This window comes from Ictidomys tridecemlineatus, unplaced genomic scaffold, assembly GCF_052094955.1.
Source record: "Ictidomys tridecemlineatus isolate mIctTri1 unplaced genomic scaffold, mIctTri1.hap1 Scaffold_61, whole genome shotgun sequence".
Lineage (NCBI taxonomy): Eukaryota > Metazoa > Chordata > Mammalia > Rodentia > Sciuridae > Ictidomys > Ictidomys tridecemlineatus.
The window spans coordinates 1,350,809-1,371,126 of NW_027524175.1; the positions used below are offsets into that span (position 1 = coordinate 1,350,809).

The following is a 20,318-nucleotide window of genomic DNA, read 5'->3' on the forward strand; positions in this document are numbered from 1 at the left end:
GGAGAGTCAGGATGTTGAGATGGGTAACATCAGAGTATCCTGCACTCTGAAGTAGGATTTCTCTCTGCCACCCATCGTGTTCTAACCTTGAGGACATGACTTGCCCTTTATGAGCTTCAATTTATCTGTAAAGTGGAAATAAGATAATATTCTTGCTGTTAAGTTTCAATGAACTATGCAACTTTGATCTTCAAAGTGCTCAAAATATGGCATCTCCCAAGAGAAGGGCCTAGAGAACAAGCCAGGCACCAGGGTTTAAGGTGAGTCCTGGCTTCCCACTGGCTTTTTCCAAGGGTACCCATCCCACCCCAATTTGGAGTGATTCATAAAGTTGTGTGTATGTATGTGTGTGTGTGTGTGTGTGTGTGTGTGTGTGTGTGTGTGTGTGTGTGTGTGTGTGAGAGAGAGAGAGAGAGAGAGAGAGAGAGAGAGAGAGAGAGAGAGAGAGAGAGAGAGAGAGTTTATGCGGGTATCAAGATCTACAGTAGTGTCCTGGATTCAATCCCCATTATCCAAAAAAAGAAAGTAAATAAAAGGAAAGGAAAGACAAAGAAAGAAAAAACTCCAGGGGTAGAAACAAAAGATTGAGGTACAAACTCCTTAGAAAGCTCCATCCCCCAAAATATTGTCTGTAACTGGGCTCTATGACACACACCTGTAATCACAACTTGGGAGGAGGATCACAAGTTCAAGATGAGCCTTAGCAACTTAGCAAGGCCTTAAGCAACTTAGTGAGATCCAGTCTCAATTTCAAATATGACCGAGGATGTTGTTCAGTGGTAATTCCCCTGGGTTCAATCGCCAGTACCAAGGAGATTGGTACAGTTCCCTGATAAAACATCATTAACAGTATGTTGTTATTCAGCCCAACTTGGAGCTCTCTACATGGAAAACCCCCACACCTAGGACATTATTAATCCTATTTGAGGCTCTCTGCATGGAAAATTCCTATCGCCAGGATGTTTGTGAATCTCAATAAGCTTCAATTGCTTAACATCACAGCTGTCTAAATACACTGATACCAGCTGGAGCAAACAAAGTGCTGGCCATGAATTTAAACAGATGATTAAGGAGGTAAGATGTTGAGAGCCACAGCGGAGTCAGAATGGCCCCTGGCATTTTGCCAGAAGTAGTGGTTTAGAGGCGAGCCATTAAGATGATGCTGGATTGATTCAATTGTATATTAGACCTTTACTGTCTGGTAATAGGATGGCTCTTGCTGCATCCAGCACCGGCTACTTTGGAGTTCCTGTTGAGTTCTCACCATTCTGAGAGTGAATGCACGCTCAGCCGGGGGGAGGGAGTTCCGGTTGGTGTGGTGTGTCCTGGAAGAAGGCCGAATGGGTGGCATACGTGGGAGTTCGGAAATAAAGTTTGTTCCTGCTTGAGTGGCTCCTGATTTGTGCCCAGCCAGACTGCAGCAGTAAGATATTCAAAGAATACTTTGAAAATTCTAATATATTTCTAGGGATCCAAAAATCTATGATATGCTCAAGAAAGACCAAGGAAGGTTCCCAATCTCTTGCTGACTTTGAGGCCATATATAAGCAGGAAGTAAGGACCAAGAAAGGGTTATAAACTGCCAGGTGACTGAAGGTAAACTCCTTGACAATGAGTCAAAGTTTGCTAGGTAAAGGGGCTTAGGAAATCTTTGTCCAAGCATTATGAATCACTAACTGCAACTTTTCTGTTTCTTTATATGTTTTATGCTTTAAAAATTTACTTTTTAGCAACATTATTTGGTAATTCTGAAAAGTAAAAATTCTGTCCTCCAAGGTTTGTTGTTGTTGTTGCTGCTGTTTGTTTTAGTGACATTCCTGGGATGATTCTGTAGTCTGTATTTCCTGTAACATGCAGCCAACTGAAATCTTTCTTCAGTTAGTGACACTTTAGGGAATTCTGACCAATAACAAAGAGGACTGGAGTCTTCATATTCAAGAGGGGATCATCCACATCCTATAAGGGGTATAGGGTTAGATCTGGCCAGTTCACAATCACGCAGAACTGACCTAGCATGTACGAGGATGTGTTCCTGATGCCCCTGCCCCCACTGTCAATGATCCCTGCCACCAGCTTCACCTTACTCTTACTCCCCAGGGGCCATACACAGTGAACAGAGGAAACTCAAGGCAGACAACAGCAATGATATATTCCATGATTGACACCTTTGGACAATGGCACAGTCTGTCTGCAGGAAGGTGACTTCAGTGTGCCTTAGCCTACCCAGTGTCCAGGGGATTGGTAGACCCATCAGCCATTCCCTCCTCCCCTTCCTCTGTCCTAACACAAGGTGTGCTCTCCCATGAGAGCTACCATGAAGGGAAGTCAGGTCCTCAGATGGCACAGGAGGTTTCTTACTTCAACCTTGTCAACCTGCTAGGCCGAGACATCATCACTTTTCTCCACCAAGAGTTCATAAAATGGTAAATGCATTGCCTTTCTCCCTTAAGTAGAATAGAACCTCTCTGCTCCAGACATCCCAGATATTGTGGTACAGTTGCTGATTTCACGTCCCTGGGTGCAGGAGTCAGGTGGATGTGTTCTTCCTCTCTGGGCTCTAGGTATCTACTCCACTAGAGTGGACAGCACTGGGGCTCTGGACATGTCAGGGGCACTTACACAAACTAGTGGACACACAATGTAAAACAAAGGAAAAACTCCTCAATATCTTATAAAGGGACAGAATATGAACATGACATGAAATTCTAGAGCTATTGATTTGTGTCTATGAGATTTATTTTTTCAGTTGGGCAAATTAAATGGTACTCACATGTGGGAAAAAAAAGTAATTCAGGAGTTGTTTTTTATTTTTGTTTTGTTTTTTGAAATGCTGATTGATGTACATAAATAAAAGATAATATATTGGGATTTCCTTCAAATTAACCTGAGTGAGAAAGGAAGCAGGAAGGGGAAAGATGAAGCAAGCCTACCATGAGTTGGTTATAGCTAAAGTTGGGCAAGGGGCCCTGTGGTGTACTTACTAGCTTCTCTCTACTTTGGGTCCTGCTGAAAATTTTCCATAATAAAGTGAAAAAAAACCACTAAAGTTTGTTTTCTACAGTTTAAAAGGCAATCATCAGGTAAGCATCTAGCATTGGGCTTGAAACACAAGTCAAGGCCTTGATGGCCATCATAAGCAAGCAGTACTGCCCCCCAAGACACCTCCAAATAAGACAGAAACCACTTAGCTGACAGGCCACCAAAGCTCCCATGTTCCAGCCAATTAAAATGATGGGTTTGTGTGGGAAATGGCGGTGAATCTTCACAGGAAGGGAAAGAAGACAGTCAGAAGGAGGCTCCAGACAGGTATAAACACCCCAGCACACTGAGTGTACCAGGGTCACCCGGGGTTTGCCAGGGTCACCCGAGACAGGGTCATTCTCATCTCCAAAACTTTACTTCTCTCTGCCCCGATCATATGCTCAAGGCACTGCAGAAGGCCTACTCCACTGCCATTTTTTGGCAGATGGGTGGTGACAGGGATGGCCTAAAGGAAGGAAGGGTGCCATACCAAAGTGCTAGGTTCAAATCTCTCCATTCTACTTAACCTATTCTGAATCCCTCAACCTTGCAGCAAGTGGTATCTGAACACCAATTAAGAGTCACAGGATGCTCTACATTTCAAGTTCATCCATTTTTACACCCTCCTGTGTTTCTTTTCTTCCATCCTCCTAGAACTTATTCCCACGTGGAGACGTCCTCTTGCCCCCTTGCCTAAGCAGCACAGCTGAGATTTCCAGAAGCGGTGGCGGCATGAGGTGGGGAATGCAGAGTTAGAGGGACATGAGGAGGTGATAAGAATCAGAGGAGAGCCAGGGAGTTTCCTCTTCAAAAAGAAAATCCCACCTGGTGAGTGAGAGGCTCACCCGCAACCATCAGGAGTGGCTTTTATGGCTGGTCACCCAATTCATGACCCATTGCTTACAGAACTATGTTAGGCACTAATAAACAAGTGGTTAAGGGAAAAGGTTACACCTTCCTCCAGCCAGGGCTACAGGCTACGAGTCATAACATCTCACTGCCACACTTAAGCCTGAGCCCCTCAACTCACTGGCTTTTCATGAGGAAGCACCTCTGCACAAGGGTCCCAGGGCCTTTTCAGCAGCAGCAACAGGGCCTCAGTTCCTTTGGCTCCAGTCTTTGTGTTGGGAGACACCAGCATGCGGTCAATCAAGGTTGGGATATAGAAAGACAAAGTTTGAGATGCTTTAGTGTGGCAAAGGTACAAATAAGTGGCTACATGAAAAGTAAGCTCCCAGCATGCAAGGACAGTGTGTATGCTCCTTTTGAAATCAATCTGGTGAAATGCATCTGGATCCTAAGTTTATCCACATCCCTGTACCAAACGATTTCACTAGAGAACCTTCTAAAATGAATTATATCAATCCAGGCATGGTGGAACACATCTGTATTCCCAGCACCTTGAGAGGTAGAGGCAGAAGGATTGTGAGTTCAAACCAGCCTCACCAAATGAGTGAGGCCCTAAGTAACTGAGCAAGGAGAACCTGTCTCAAAAATTTAAAAAGGCCTGGTGTGGCTCAGTGGTTAAGTGTCCCTTGGTTAAATTCCTGGTTCCAAAACAAGAAATTATATCAAAAATAATATATATCCAGTGACATATTACCTGTTAATAACAATCAAAATACATAAACAATCTAAAGGTATATGTTAGGGAGCAGTTAAATAATTTATCCACCTGACTAAATATCTAGGATTCTTTTCTTTTTTTTGGTACCATTGATTGAACTCAGGGATGCATAAAGACAGAGACACATCACCAATTTTTATTTTTTATTTTTATATGGTCTTACTGAAGTTGCTTGAAGCCTCAATAGTTGCTTGAGGCTGGCTTTGAACTCAAAATCCTCCTGTTTTAGCCTCCCAAGCTGCTGGGATTACATGCGTGTACTACCACACCCAGCATGGGTTAATTCCAAATACATACTAAACAATATACAACCCACAGAAATAATTAGCACCAGGCATGGTGGCCATGCTGCAATCACAGTGATGTGAAGGATGATAAGTTTGAGGCCAGCCTGAGCTGTGAGATTCTGTCTGAAAATGTAAATAAATAAAATGCAGTTCAGTGATACAGCATCCTTTAGTTCAATCCCTAGTACTGAGAGACATGGAGAGACAGAAAGAGACAGAGAAAGCAAGGAACAAAAGAATTTTGCTAAAATTCTACATGTAAAACAAAATATATAAAACAAAATATATACAGCACTATATAAAAAGCTATATGATGATATGAACATGCCAAATGTTCATAGAATTCCTGTGGAACTGTGCATGACTTTTTCCTTATGAATTTCTGCATTTTCTAAAATTTCCAGTGACTATTTGCTGGGGAAAATATATATATATATATAATTTTTTTTAAATTGCTTTTTCTGGGCTGGTATTTTGGCTCAGTGGCATAGCATTTGCCTTGTATGTATGAGGCCCTGGGTTCAATCCTTAGGACTCCATAAAAACAAATAAACAAAATAAAGAAATTGTATCCTTATATAAATAAGAAAATTTAAATAAACCCTGCATTTTCTTCTAAAGTACAGCCTTCAAGTGTGGCTTGTTAATGAAGCTTATTATTATGTTCTAAAAACATATCCAACAATAGTGTATATATCATGAATTATACCATATCCTGTTCTTTTACTGTACACCAAAGATGTGACCTCACAGATGTATAAATATGAGTTTCAAATACACTGATGCTTACACTCCAAAGGAGTATCTGTGTGAATTCCACACTGCCCACAGAGGTCAAAGTGATCTCAGGGAAAGGAAAGGGTTTTTACATGTTAGAGATCCTTTTCAGAAAGAAAGAAAAAAGATTTTTAAAGATTGTATAATGAAAAGTATCAAGGTCTGATGGAGGTTGTTAGACTTCAGAGAGAGCAGGAAAATAAAATCCAGTAATGACATAAGCCAGGGGCTGTCAGGCCATAAGTCCTCTGGATTTTAGGCCCTGCACCTCATTATGGAGATGGCACAAAGACATTACACCAGATCAAATGTAAAAACAAGACATTGTCTTCTATTTTTATTAGCATATCTGCTAGCCATGCCCTCCAAACTGACCATCTAAAGAATTTACCCAACCCCATGTCTGAATGCATCACAGGGACTGGTGGCCCCCAGCACAGGGAAGACACCAACCATAGCCTTCCCTTCTTTTTCAGTGTCTGCAAAGCATCCATGTAGGCAGCCAGCATGGGCAGACTCAAGGTCTCCACCAGGGTCGTGTGCAGCCACTGGATCATCTTGGTGTCCCAACTCTCGCTGGTCAGGGCCTGCCGCACCCGTCTTGCACACTTGTCCACAGCTTCATGATGCAGCACTGGCTCATTACAAGCCTGAAAAACACAAGAAGAAGGAACAAGAGTTTCACATAGTAAGCAAATAGGAGGTAGGTAGAAATCAGTCAGTCATAGAGGCCTGAACTAGGAGGAGCCCACATTGGAAGATTTCTGATTCCTTACCCCTTCGTTGGCCAAGCGGGCAAGTTGGTCAGACTGCAGGCCTTTGAGGATCTTGTTGAATAGTGTGTTCTGGGCCACTGTCCAGTCAGCCCTAAGGGGAATATCTGAGACATTGAGGACATACCCTAGGGACACTCCTCATGTATGCACAACATTTAAGGAAAACTCTGTAATCTTTTTTGATCCCCTTCTGAAAGAGTACAACTTGACACAAGATTCTGTTCCCAATCCTGGCAATGAATCATCTCAGCACACATTTGTATATTCTCACCTACAAGTCAATACCAGTCAACGATGAAGTCTTTTAGTGCTACCAAAGCTAATTTTTTATCTAATAGCTAAAATACTTTAGCAAATGAAGATAGGGTACCAGCGTATAGAGAAATTTGAATTGCATAGGTTGTACATTTCACAAAACCTGAAACAGCAAAGCATTTCAGTATACCAAAACCTTAGATTATGGTAAAACTTCTACTTAAACCAGCTTTAAAAACAAAAATATGACAGATATGTGACTATTCTCCCGTCTCAATTCTACCCTACAATAATTTCTCTCCCTTTTCTATGCTTCTTAATTTTTCCTCTATGCCACAAAATTAGTAAACTTATGTCCTATATAAGTTAACATTTTGTTATCCCAGTATATGACACCACCATACACATGACCATCTGCTTACTGACAACTTTTTCTGTCCTCCAAATCAGCAGTAAACTGCAATCAGGAATCTACCCTACAGTTGTTAACCCCACATAAATGCACCCAGACAGAATTGTGGATCCTGTTAACCTTCCCATCAACCCACTCCTGGCAATCTGAATTAGGTACTCTAATTCAGACTAGGAAGCCTTCTAAAGATATGAAAACAAAGGCAATAGAAGAAAACCAATCAGATCCAGATACAGTGTAGCTCAGGAAACTGAGATAGGAGGATTGTGAGTTCAAAGTCAGCCTCAGCAACAGTGAGGCACTAAAAAACTTTGGACACCATATTTCTAAATAAAAATATAATAATAATAGGTCTGGAGATGTGGCTTAGTGGTCAAATTCAATTTCCAGGACCAAAACACAACAAAACAAAACAAAAAACCCACAAAAATACCAACTGGGTAATATTTGTTTACTGACTCTCCCTGCCATTAGGAAAAAACTACTTAATATTTTTTAAATATATGTGATTGCTAGGCCTAAACAAGATTTATATCAAGGTAGTGTTTCTTATCAGTAAAAATAAAGTAAAAAATAGGGCTAAGATAACCACTAGCAAGGTAGAAAATAGTAATCAATCTACCTAGCCATATACCTATTTCAAATTCAGGTCTTTCTAAGAATGAAATAAAAAAATACATCTAAAAAACCTAGAAGACAAAAAAGGAAGATAAATGTAGCTATATAAAAATTTCAAACCTCTGTAAAAGGGAATAAGAATTATAAAGTTAAAACATAGTGGGAAAATGCAACTGCATTGAAATAAGAAAAATACTCCAGAGCTGGGTGTCGGGGCACCACACCTGTAATCCCAGCAGCTCGAGAGAATGAGGCAAGAGGATCATGAGTTCAAAGCTAGCCACAGCAATGGTGATGTGACGAGCATCTCCCTAAATAAAATACAAAATAGGGCTGGGGATATGACTCAGTGCTTTACTGTCCCTGAGTTCAATCCCTAGTACCAAAAAAAGTAAGAAACAAAGATACCCCAGAGGCCAATGTGGTGACACCTGTACTCCCAGGATTAGGGAGGCTGAGTGAGTCAGGAGGATCTAAAGATCAAAGTCAACCTTATCAACATAGGAAGACCTGTCACAAATAAAAAACAATGGCCCTGCTTAGGGGGGTTAAAACTCCAGAACAAAAAAGGCTCCAGAAAATTAATACAATAAGAAGTAAAAGCATACTGGCTGGGGCCATAGCTCAGTGACAGAGCACTTTCCTAGCATGTGTGAGGCACCAGGTTTTTCCTTAGCACAACATAACAAAAAACAAATAAAAATAAAGTCATGCTGTCCATCTACAATTACAAAAATTCTTTTAAATAAAGTATTAAGCTGGGTGTGGTGGTTCATGCCTGTAATCCCAGTAGCTTGGGAGGCTGAGGCAGGAGGTTCGTGAGTTCAAAGCCAGCTTCATCAAAAGTGAAGTGCTAAGCAGCCACTTTGTCAAACAGTCCGGCAGTTTCTCAGAAGCACAGAGTTCATATACATATGATCCAGCAATTCCTTTCCTAGGTACTTTACACATACATTCACACAAAAACTTGTACACAGGGCCTGCTGAGGTAGCTCAGTAGAGCGCTTGGCTAGCGTGCACAAGGCCCTGGTTTCAATCCCCAGCAAAACACACACACACACACACACACACACACACACACACACAATTGTACACAAATGTTCACAGCATCATTTTCATAACAGCCAAAGCAGAAACAACCTAAATGCCCATCAGTGATCAGTGGACAAATAAAATATGGATTATCTAATCAATGGAATGTCAGTCAACAGAAAGGAGTGATGTAACATGGCCTAATAAGCATGACCCTTGGAAACATTCCACCAAGCACAGCCAAATCACCCACCATGGAAAACATGCAGTTCACAATCCCATACACTCAAGTCCGAAAGAGGCAAATCTATGTCAAAGAGTGCACTGGTGGCTCCCAGGGACCAGTGAAGTCAGGAGGAATGGTGATTGAATGATAATAGGAATAGAGTTTCTTATTGAGATGATGAAATAGTTCATCAAACTCACTAGGGTGTTGAGGGCATAACTCTGAATTTACACTAAAAAGCACTGGTAGTACACATAAACTGGTGAATTACAGGGTGTGTAAATAAACATCAATAAAGTTGTTATATAAAAGGGAAATGTTTGCTAAACAAAAGAAAAATGGAGGAATGCTGATTCTGTTGGAGGCAGGGGCAGGGAAACAAAACTAGCCAGCAAATTCAGGAAAATGAATGTAAGTATCCCTCAAAACCAGAGATTGCAAATCTTTGTTTGTATATTTGTTTGTTTGAGAATAGTGGGGATTATACCTGAGAGCTCATGCCTGCTGGGACATACTCTAGTACTGAGTTGTACTCTCAACACTTTCTTTTTAAATTTTAGGACAGAGTCTAATTAGCACAATGCTGACCTCAAACATGTAGACCTCCTGTCTCAGCCTCCCTAGTAGCTCATATTACAGACATGCCACCACACCCAGTTGTAAATCTATTTTTAAAGCCACTCAAAATATCTCTTGGATTTTCATATGATTCTAAAACATTTGCACTCTACTAGCTATAGACCACAAAAATGTAAAATCATACAAATGTACATTTAATTTTCGGTAGTCTGGGTGAGCCCTATATTGTAACGCAAGCTATAGAACTAGCCACACCCATCAAATTAAATTAATTTTTTTATTCCACAAACTCTTTTAAAGACAGGATTCTTAGCTAGGCACAGTAGTGCACACCTGTAATCTCAACAATTCAGGAGGATCACAAATTTGAGGCAAGTCTCAGCAACATGAACCATGTTGCCCAGGTTAGAGTCAAACTCCTGGGCTCAAGCAATCCTCCATGGATTATTCTGAGCTCTGAAAAAACACTCTGCCTATATGCCTACTGTATGCCATGCAATGCCATAGGGAGGCTGAGATGGCAGAGATTCAGGCTATACTCTCAATGAGCTCACAGCACAGCAAGCTGACAGTCATGAGACAGAGTTAGGAGAAAATTCCCATTTATGTAGCTCCAATAAATGTCTCGTTAAAGAGGATGAAAAAATTATTATAGGATAGTGACATTAACCCATCCCTCTGAGGAGTGGCCTACTATTGACATGCTCCTCCCAGTGCTCTGGTGGAGGAGGGGCATCTGCATCAGGCCTGGCAAAGATGACGTGTCGTTCACACTCGTTCATCATGCAGCACACCTTCTGGTTGTCATAGAGTTGCATGGGAGACAACGTGACCATCTCCAAATCTATTGGGACATCTGATTCTATGTAAACAGGTGAGGAAATGAGACAAGCCTACAAATACTGCAAACAACACCATGGTTAACAATCACCTGGTTACCAGAAAATGTCTCTTTAACATAGTCTGATTTACATTGCATAAGCACATTATCGCCACAAAAATTTTTGATCCTAAGTCATCTTTCTCACATTTTTCTAGATCTCTTCCCTCTTTGTGGTATGTACTGAAGGAATATAAAATGAAATAAAAGTTTAAAAAGTGAACAATAGCTTTTATAAAGAAAGATATATTCCTTAAGCAAATAATTAATTACATAAAGGTAATTATTATTACAAATACAGAAGCTATAAGCCACATGAAACTACCTAAATAAATTGAAATTAAATAGTGTCAATCAATTTAAAATCCAGTTCCTAATCACACGAGACACGTTTCTAATGCTCAGCAGACTGGCCACCAGATCAGACCACACAGGATTACAGCATTTCTATAACTGCAGAGTTCTGTTGAATAGCACTGGTCTAGAGTTTTAAATGATTCATTAGTAAATCAACTTTACTTAACTATATGATTGTAAAAGTCTGTGATTATCTAGCATCACCTGTTATGCAGACAGCTTCTATCTAACTCATTTTGTGCAGTGCCTACAACTAAAATGAACATAAATGGATCATTGAAGGATCTTTCACATTTTAAAATGATGCTAATAGAATTTTAGTACCATTGGGATCCTTCCCCAACACCTTAGGTACACTGTACAATCTTTGTTGCCTGAAATACCATGCAAATCAATTGGGTTTACTAGCTATCTCCTCAACACCATATTAAATTTTTGACCTCGATGATCTCACTGCACCCATTCCCAATGACTGAAAAAATCACATCATTGTTAAATGAAGTGAATAACTGTGCAGTAGATTTGGTAGTGGGAATAAGAGCTGATTATCTTCTCATATCAGAAACTGAGTGAACACTTGTGGACATGTGTGCCTACAAGATTACTCTTGATTTTGGCATCTGAAACCTATACTCCCTAGGTCTCCCCAATTCATGGTAACATCCAGCTACTCAAGCCAAAGATCTAAGAAGGATCCTATTTGAACCTTTTTCTTTATACTGTTCCCATCCCTTTCCAGACTATCATGATGTCTAGCTCATCTCAAGCTACTGCAGAGGCCTCACTGCTGGTATTCTTAACCCCACTCTTATACTATAATCTACTTTTTAAAAATCCAAAGTGATTCTCTAAAAATACAAATTGGATCCCTAGGTCAAAATTCTCCAATGACTTCATACCACTCATAATCAACTGAGATTTCTTCTGCCAACCTCTCTCTACCTCCTACTTACAACCCACTTGCCACTATATTCCAGCCACAATGGCCTAAAATTATTTCCTGCAATATGCCAAATTCCAATTTTCAGGGTCTATGTATATGGCAACAGGGTTTATATGAGGAAATAGTTTTCTAACTACCAACAAAATGAACTCTACAGGACCTCACTTTAAGAAAAAAACTGTCACAAAGTCAGGTGTGGTGGCACACACCTGTAATTCCAACTGCTAGTGTAGTCAAGCCAAACCATAGCAACTCAGGAAGACCCTGTTATAAAATTTTCAAAAAGTGTGGGAGATGTACCTCAGTGCTTGCCTAGCATGGACAAGGCTCTGGGTTCAATCCTCAGAACCTCAAAAATAAAGTAATATAATGAGGCTGGGGCTGAAGCTCAGCAGTAGCAACCTTGCCTGGCATATGTGTGGCACTGGGTTCAGTTCTCAGCACTGTATATAAATAAATAAAATAAATGTCTATCAAGAATTTAAAAAAGAAAAAAAAAGAATTAAAAAATAATATAATGGGGTATGAATCCAGGAGTTTCAATGTCAGCAAGAAGCTTTACATAACAAAAAGGAAAAGATTTTAAATGCTTTTTACAGGGGCTTTTCAGTTATGCCTTAGGAGAGAGAGGCATCAAACTTACACTTTTAGCACAGTGCTCCATATCTATAGACAGCCCCAGGAGGGTCACTGGGGTGCAAGATTTGGATAGTAACCTGGGCAACATAGAATTACTCCCCTTTCATTGAATCAAAAACAAAAACAAACCAAAAATAACAAAAGACAGTCTGAATCAAATGTTAAGGAGGCCAGGAACCCTGGTGCATGCCATATAATCCTTGGAGCTCCTGAGGTTGCCGCAGAAGGATAACAACCTCAAATCCAGCCTCAGCAAATTACCAAGGCCCTACAAAACTTAGAAAGACTTATCTCTAACTAAAAATTTTAGAAAATGGGCTGGGAATATGGTTCAGTGGTGGAGTGCCCCTGGTTCAATACCCAGTAACAAAAACAACAACAACAACAAGAACAACAAAGATTATGCTAGATATTCCCTAAAGTCACAGGTCCTATGTCTTATACAACAAAAATTTCTAACATCATTGGGAAATGAATCGCAAACCACAATTCTATGTGTATTTAAAACACATCATGGGTTGCTATATTTTGAGCCTGAGTTCAAACCCCAACACTGCAAAATAAAAGGAAAAAAATTAAAAAAAAAACACATCATGGTCCCTCTAATTCTTTAAGAATCAAAGGTGGGGTGAAGTAGAATATAAAGGGCAAAATACAAGGCAAAATAAAAGATTTCTATCTCCAAAGAAACTAAAGCCTCTGCTTAAGGAAAGATTTAAATTAGGTAAAATTATAACCAGTGTCCAAGAGATTAGGATGTCTGCTTTTCTACCTTTTCTCAGGAAAGTTATTCAGTGCAAATGTTGACACTGAGGCCTGATATTTGTATATGCTCAACAGAAATGCACAAATTAATCATCCAACCTTCCCATATAAGTACCCACCAATCATCCCTCCAAAAATCCACTCTAATCCCCACCTGCTCAGTTCTGGCAAAGCCTTCAGGAAAGAATTTCAAACTCACATGGTATTCTGGTGGTGCATCAGGGGAGTGACAAAGAGCATGCAGGTGGGGTGGACACGACTGGCATCTGGGTAAGCACTCCATGGCTTCGCATAGCTATGGTCCAGAAAAAAAACAGGTCCTCTGGAGGAGGAAGGGCATCTACCTGAAGCCTGGCAAAGATGACATGCCAGTTGCACTCATTCATAACACTGTACACCTTGTTGTCATAGAGTGGCATGGGAGTCAACGTGACCATCTCCACATCTATTGGGATATCTCATTCACTGTAAACAGGTGAGGAAATGGGACAAGCCCCACACATACTGAATACAACACCGTGGTTAATAATCATCTAGTTACCCAAAAATGTCTTTTATATTGAATGAGTACCTTATCACCACAAAAAAATTATCCTAATTCATCTTTCTCATCTTTCTCTCTAGATCTCTGCCCTTTTTGTGGTACATGCTGAAGGAAATAAAATCATTTAACATGATATTAAAAAGTGACCAACATCTTTGTGAAGAAAGACAAATAATACTGGTCACAGTGGTCCATGCCTGTAATCCCAGTGGCTCGGGAGGCTAAGGCAGGATAATCACAATTTCATAGCCAACCTCAGCAAAAGTGAGAAACTAAGCAACTCAGTGAGACCGTGTCTCTAAATAAAATACAAAATGAAGCTAGGGATGTGGCTCAGTAATTGCAGGGACACTTACCATTGAGCTACAATCCAGCCCTTTTTATGTTGAGACAGGTTCTCCCTAAATTGTGGAGGTTGGCCTTGAAATTGCTACCTCCCAAATTGGTGGAATTACAGGCATGTGAAATCATACATAGCCTGTGTGGCAATCTTTTTTTTTTCTGTTACCAGGCATTGAACCCAGTAGGTACTTAACCACTGAGCAATATCTCCAGTCCATTTTTTATGCTTTCTTTTTGGACTTGCTATGTTGCTGAGGCTGGCTTTAGACTCACAATCCTCCTTCCTCAGCATCAAGAGCCATTGGGATTACAGGCACATGCCAACGTGTCCTGCTGTATGTGACAATCTTTTAAAATCAAGATCTCAGCATTTATTTTCATCAATTTAATCCTTTTCAATTTCTTTTCCCTATATAAGACTTATCTAAGTGGACACACTTGTCTATTTTCCTTTACATGTCTTGCTTTTCTAACTTTTCTTAGGAGAAGTCTTCAATGCAAATGTCCACATTTAGGCCTGATATTTGTATGTGCTCATCACAGATGCCGAAATTAACATCCAAGCTTCCCACACAGCACCCTCCCAGTCACCCCCATGAAAGTACTTACTTCCTAGTTCTAGCAGTAGTAGCCTTTAGGAAAGAAACCCAAACTCACAGGGTATCCTGGTGCTGCTTCAGGGGAGTAACAAAGGTCATGCAGGTGGGGTGGGCACTACTGGCATCTGGTTTGGCATTCCATGGCTTGGCATAGCTGTGGTCCAGTAAAACTGGGTCTCACTCTCTTTCATGCACTGAAAGCTGGAAGAGCAGTGAGGTGCCCGTGGGACAAGCTGAATTCTAGAAGTTCCTCTGCCCACCCCTGTGGGTCCTCTCAGTAAAGCAGCAGCAACTCAAGGCATGGATATCTGCATCCCAGTCACCTGCAGCAAAAAGTGTTCGTTTAAGTGAATTGGAATATTCTAAATTTCTAATGGGAGTCAACATGACCTGCTACAGATCCTACTGTCCATATATTGTACAGAACATCTTTGCCCATGCAGGGAGGGCTCCTGACATCCAAGAACCACCAGAAAAAAGTGACGGTGGGTACAAGTGGTTTGGCCAAGTTTGCTGTGGGTTCATGATGAGGAGTAGCCACCTGGATGGGTCTTGTGTCATTGTGGCCCCAGCCACCAGTTCCAGACCCCGTATGCATGTCCTGCCTTGAGCAAGGCCATGACTATTGATCCTTCTCCAGGTCCAGCCTGCAGTTCACCCATAGTAGTCGGGCAACTAGCAGTTCTGAGCTTGGTTCTAGTGTGCTTGTTCGGTATTGCCTCCACGCCCTGGCAAGGAGGCACCAGGAAAAATGCCAAAGGATCAAGGCACCAGACAGGAGGGACAGTAAGCCACAAAGTCCAGCTTGGACTCACCTCCAGGGACTTGGTTCAAAAGAGAAAAGTCAGGAATGCAAGCTAGTTTCTGAAGCAGAAATTTCCACGACCTGCATGTTTAGCAGGGAAGAGGGAGGAGCACACAGAATGAGGCCAACCCAGACAGCCCCCCAATAACTGCCTTCTTCTCCTCAGCTGCTCCCTTTGCCTATGTAAGCCCCATAGACCCAGAGCAGAGGTGGAAAGGCGTGCACCAAACCCTCCTCCAGAGCAGCCTCCTTGGATTTACTCTTTAGGAATATGCATGTTAACTCATTATGTCCTATACAGGATTGAAAACTCAGGGCTAATGGGATTTATTAATGAGCCAGAGGTGAAGTGGTATGAGTGAGGCCCTAGGCTCATCCCCAGCAGAGCCAAAAATGTTAAAAATATTTTACTAGTTAAGAAATTTCTCTTAACAGAATAAACAACCACAAAAAATAGGAAATTAATTTTAAAATAAATTAGTTAATTGTAATATAAGTTATGAACCCCAAAATAAATAAATATTCTAATAAATGAACTCTATTAAAAATAATTTCCAAGAACTGGATGAGGCTTATTGGTAGAGCACTTGTCTGACACACCAAAGGTCCTGGGTTAGCTAGGTATAGCACCACAAAATAAATAAATAGCAAAGCAAAAGTGTTTATGCAGTTTTTCTGAGTGTTGTTGGTCCTTCCAGGAAATATAGAGGGAAGTCAGTACCAGGGCTTTTTTCCTGAGGATTTTAAGGAATAAAGGAAAGGTAGTTGGAGGACATTGGGGGTGTGAATGGAATCTCACCTCCAACATTCAACTTCCAGCAGGCAAGTCTTCAGCTTTCTCTTATCTCTAAATGAACAAATGCTGAGAGTACAACCCAAGTCATGAAGTTGTCACCTGTCAAGAACACAAACAGAAAATTAATCAATAAATATATGAGAAAATGTTCATCATATTGAGCAATTAGAGACATGCAAATAAAACTACTCTAAGCTATAATTTCACTCCAGTCAGACTGGAAGTTATTATGAAGACAAACAACAATTAGTGTTGATGAGGATGTGGGGGAAAAGGCACACTCATTCATTGCTGGTGAGACTGGAAAGTGGTACAGACAATATGGAAAGCAGTATGGATAATTCTTGGAAAACTGGGAATGGAACCACCATTTGAACCAGCTATCTCTCTCCTTGGACTATACCCAGAGGACTAAAAAAATAGCATACTAGAGAGACCCCACGACATCAATGTTTATAGCAGCACAATTCACAATAACTAAACTGTGTAACCAAACTATAATCCCTTCAGTAGATGAATGGATAAAAGAAATGTGGCATTTCTTTTATCCAATGAACTTTTACTCAGCAATAAAAGAGAATAAAATCATGACATTTGCAGGTAAATGGATGGCATTGGAAAAGATAATTCTAAGTGAAGTTACCAATCCCCCCCTCAAAAAAAAGCCAAATGTTTTCTCTGATATAAGGAGTCTGATTCATATTGGGGTATGGAGGGGGCACATGGGAGGAATAGACAAACTCTAGATAGGGCATAGGGGTGGGGGATAGGGAGGAGACAGTGGTTAGAAAGGATGGTGGAATGTGATGAACATCATTATCCAAAGTATATGTATAAAGACATGAATTCATGTGAATAAACTTTGTATATAACCAGAGATATGAAAAAAAGTGCTCTGTATGGGTAATATGAATTTTAAACCATTCCACTGTCATGTATAAAGAAAAAAAGAAAAAAAGAATGCAAATAGATTTCAATATGGCAATTACCATGAAGAGACACCCTGCCCCTAAGAGTTACCACTGAGCTGTTGGAGAAAGGGAAGTGACTGAAGCAGAGTGCTGAAAGACCAGTCAAGTCATCTCAGAGAGAGGATTGTAAGTCTGGAGAGGGCCCAGAGAGAGGGGAAAAATGACCATTTTCTTTAGCCCACACATTTCTTTCTTAAGTCTTAATATTGTATTCAATTGAAACTTTTTTTTGGTACTGGGTTTTTATCCCAGAGACCCTCTACCACTGAGGTACATCAAAGCAGGACCTCACTACGTTGCCCAGGCTGACCATGAACTTACAGTCAGTCTTCCTGCCTCCACCTCCTGACTCACTGTTTACAAACACATCACTGTACCTTGCTCAGTTACAAACTTTTCCTATTGGCCATGTTTTCAGTCAGTGGCTGGACATGGGGGGACAATGTGATAAAAGGGGTAAATGACTGCACCCTGTGAGCTCCAGCCTCCACATCCTACCTGGACTGCTCCTACAGACAACGAAGACCTCTTGGGCATAACTATGAAAATGATAGCCTATCAGAAGTTTATGTTGCCCAGTGCCAACATGCTTGGGTCCCTGTCTTCAAAGCCTCAGCACTTTCTGGTGAGGAACCTCCAGGTTGAAAGTCCCTGTGATCTGCCTGACATCTCTGCTGTGCTCCCCAGCCATCCCCTCCTGTTCATAAGACCCAGGTGAGATCCAGCTTCAGGTCTTGAGATCCTCATTGCAACCTCTGCTCCTCCAGGGGCCGTTCTGGAGAATGTCCACCTGTGGATGGGGCTGGAGAAGGTCTGGTGAAGCAGGTCCTAGTAGATGCTGGGAGGCAGAAGGAAAGGACTTCTCCTTCCAAGTCTTTGGATTGTTGACTAAACAAGAGAGGCTCCTGCAGTTCAAATCAAACTGTGAAGGAGAGTGTAAGCAGGGTGTGAGTGGCCCAGGGAAAGGTCTGCGATGCCATCTGAATTCCAGAAGCCCCTTCCATGCATTTCCACCTTCCCTCTCATTCATAGCCTACAGCTAAACATTGCTGCTACAGGTCAGTCTGCTTCCCAGCATGCCACCTGCCCAGGAGGCCCAGCCAGCCTTGATTTCTCCTCTTCCTGCATCCAGTCAATGGCCAAATCCTAGCTCTTCCTATCACCAACTGCCCCACTTCTCCCTTATCAGGCCCATTCCCTGCCTAGTGCCACCACCGTCACTTCCCTCAACCACACTGACAGACAGCCTCCTCCTGAACTCCCAGACACAGCTCTCTGCTTTCCATTCTCTTTGCATTTTGAACCCAGAACTTGTACATGCTAGGAAAGTACTCAACCACTGAGCTGAACCTCTAATCCTCCCCATTTATTTTTTAGTTAATATCGTCTTTCAAAACGGTCTGACCATCAAGTCATACACCTGCTTTAAAAAATCCCAGTATCTTGGGACAAAACCTTGAGCCTTACAATGGTAGCCATGGAGTCTCCATCTATCCACAGTTCCTAGAATGCTGTTTATTAGAACAACGTAAAGAAAATCCCCCATAGAAGAAGGGGAGCCTGAGCCCCCAATGTCTCCCACATCCTTTATCTATGGGTTCAGGTGAAGATGTGTGAAGGGGAAAACTCATGGGGAAAACTCCTGGGAAAAAAGTCAGGCCATAGGGAAGGTAACCATTGCAGGGCATCAGCATCACATTCAGATGACAATGGGAAATAACCCTTTCTTTATTAGGTAGGCTGATTGGGGCAGGTCGGGCAAGTGGACCAGTCAGGAGGTGGGCATTTCCTGCAGTCAACCAGTATGCTTGCTTCTTATCTAGGGTGTTTTCCAGTACTTCTCCTGCAAGCATTTACTGATCACCTACTGAGGGCGGGGCACTGTGTTTGGGACTGGAATACAGAATACCATGATTTGGAGCTCTGCATTTGAGGAGCAGGTGATCCAGAAGGGAGTGGGCATAGCACTTGAACCCAAAATCAGTTACACCAGGGAAAATGAGGGCTGGCAGGTCTGGGAGAACTATTAATGGAGACATGAAAATGCAGGTTCAGGCCCTGTCCCTGCTGGACCCCCAATTTGCAGCATCATGTCTGATCAATAGAAGGTTCTTTGTAAATACTTGTTAAATTAATTGGTGAATAGATGAACAAACAAAGGCAACAGGACAATAAATGATGGGAAGAGTGACTGAGTAATGAGGCTGAGGCAGCAGAGAGAACTCGAACAAGGCTCCATAAACCTTGAAGGAAGAGTCTACCAGGGAAAGATGGACAAAATGGAGAAAGATGAGTCAGGAGAAAGGAAGGAATTGTGTGTTCAAAAGCCTGAAAGCAAGAAGTGCCTTCATCTGTTGGTGGAACTTTAAATATGTGGATGACTGGTGGGGAGTCTTCCCCTTCATTCATGTGTGCTTAGTGGTTTTGATCTAGTCAATTCAGACCACCTCTAATTAACGGGTGCCATCAAGATCTAGCCATATATGCCACTTCCCTCTATGATCAGTATCAATGGGACAATGCTTCCAGTTATACAAAACAAAATATTCACATAGAGACTTTGACATAATTTAAGGAGCCATAGTTTCTATTGCTATATTGAACAATATCAATTCCATATACCTGAGTTCCAAAGTAAATGACAAAACTCTAAGTACCATGGGCAATATAAGGAACACAAGATATGGCCTATGAACTAAAAACAAAATGATGATATAAATAATTGCTAGGCCTTACCATCTGAGCTATACCATGTCTTTTTAAATGTAATCATAGGTTTCCTACTCATTCTGATAAATAAGGGGCCTTGGTCTCAGAGGGATTTAATACTCACTAAAAGTTACTCAGTGGATGCAGAACAACATCTCCCCAGACTGTCTTGTTGAGAACTGAGACACAGAAGTTGTTCTAGCCTGTTTTATATGCTGTAGGAAAATACCTGAGAAAGGCCAATGTATAACAAGGGATATAAATGTTGGCATGCTGTCCCAGCTATGTTGCTTCCATGGGTCCCTCCCTGGGGAAAGGGTGCCCACCTCACAGAGGATGGCCAGGGCTCCAGTAGAGG

The 20,318-nt window shown here is 41.4% G+C and overlaps 1 long non-coding RNA gene across 1 annotated transcript; it reads right to left on the reverse strand.

Annotated features, from left to right (window-relative positions):
* Positions 1–6,036: 6,036 nt before the first annotated feature.
* LOC101958173 (uncharacterized) lies at positions 6,037–16,381 on the reverse strand. The gene is made up of 3 exons (XR_005730648.2): positions 16,284–16,381; positions 14,738–15,002; positions 6,037–6,362 (listed from the first exon to the last, which is right to left on the reverse strand). It is a non-coding gene; the product is annotated as an uncharacterized LOC101958173 (long non-coding RNA).
* Between the last annotated feature and the right edge of the window lie 3,937 nt (positions 16,382–20,318).